The following is a 1,596-nucleotide window of genomic DNA, read 5'->3' on the forward strand; positions in this document are numbered from 1 at the left end:
CGGGGGAGATAATGTTTGCATGTCATGTTCCTTTTGATGGCATAGAAGGCCCTTCTTGCCTTGTCTCTCAGATCGTTCACAGCTTTGTGGAAGTTACCTGTGGTGCTGATGTTTAGGCCGAGGTATGTATAGTTTTTGTGTGCTCTAGGGCAACGGTGTCTAGATGGAATTTGTGGTCCTGGTGACTGGACCTTTTTTGGAACACCATTATTTTGGTCTTACTGAGATTTACTGTTCAGGCCCAGGTCTGACAGAATCTGTGCAGAAGATCTAGGTGCTGCTGTAGGCCCTCCTTGTTGGTGACAGAAGCACCAGATCATCAGCAAACAGTAGACATTTGACTTCGGATTCTAGTAGGGTGAGACCGGGTGCTGCAGACTGTTCTAGTGCCCGCGCCAATTCGTTGATATATATGTTGAAGAGGTGGGGCTTAAGCTGCATCCCTGTCTCACCCCACGACCCTGTGTGAAGAAATGTGTGTGTTTTTTGCCAATTTTAACCGCACACTTGTTGTTTGTGTACATGGATTTTATAATAATGTCGTATGTTTTACCCCCAACACCACTTTCCATCAATTTGGTATAGCAGACCCTCAATGCCAAATTGAGTCGAAGGCTTTTTTGAAATCAACAAAGCATGAGAAGACTTTGCCTTTGTTTTGGTTTGTTTGGTTGTCAATTAGGGTGTGTAGGGTGAATACATGGTCTGTTGTACGGTAATTTGGTAAAAGCCAATTTGACATTTGCTCAGTACATTGTTTTCATTGAGGAAATGTACGAGTCTGCTGTTAATGATAATGCAGAGGATTTTCCCAAGGTTACTGTTGACGCATATTCACGGTAGTTATTGGGTCAAATTTGTCTCCACTTTTGTGGATTGGGGTGATCAGTCCTTGGTTCAAATATTGGGAAGATGCCAGAGCTAAGGACGATGTTAAGAGTTTTAGTATAGCCAATTGAATTTGTTGTCTGTATATTTGATCATTCATTAAGGATACCATCACACACCACAGGCCTTTTGGGTTGGAGGTTTTTATTTTGTCCTGTAACTCCTTCAAGGTAATTGGAAGATCCAGTGGGTCTTTAATAGTTGATTCTAGGATTTGTATTTTGATCATGTATATGTTTTTGTTCTTTATCTTTGTTATAGAGCCAAAAAAGATTGGAGAAGTGGTTTACCCATACATCTCCATTTTGGATAGATAATTCTTCGTGTTGTTGTTGTCTATCCTATCTATCTATCTATCTATCTATCTATCTCTATCTATCTATCTATCTATCTATCTATCTATCTATCTATCTATCTATCTATCTATCTATCTCTCTCTCTCTCTCTCTCTCTCTCTCTCTCTCATCTCTTCTCTCTCTCTCTCTCTCTCTCTCTCTCTCTCTCTCTCTCTCTCTCTCTCTCTCTCTCTTCTCTCTCTCTCTCTCACTCTCACTCTCACTCTCACTCATCACTCTCACTCTCACTCACTCTCACTCTATTCATCTCTCACTCTCACTCTCACTCTCACTCTCACTCTCACTCTCACTCTCACTCTATCACTCTATCACTCTATCTAACGACCTACAGTGCATTCGGAAAGTATTCAGA

Source organism: Salvelinus sp. IW2-2015, linkage group LG20 (assembly GCF_002910315.2).
Source record: "Salvelinus sp. IW2-2015 linkage group LG20, ASM291031v2, whole genome shotgun sequence".
Classification (NCBI taxonomy): domain Eukaryota; kingdom Metazoa; phylum Chordata; class Actinopteri; order Salmoniformes; family Salmonidae; genus Salvelinus; species Salvelinus sp. IW2-2015.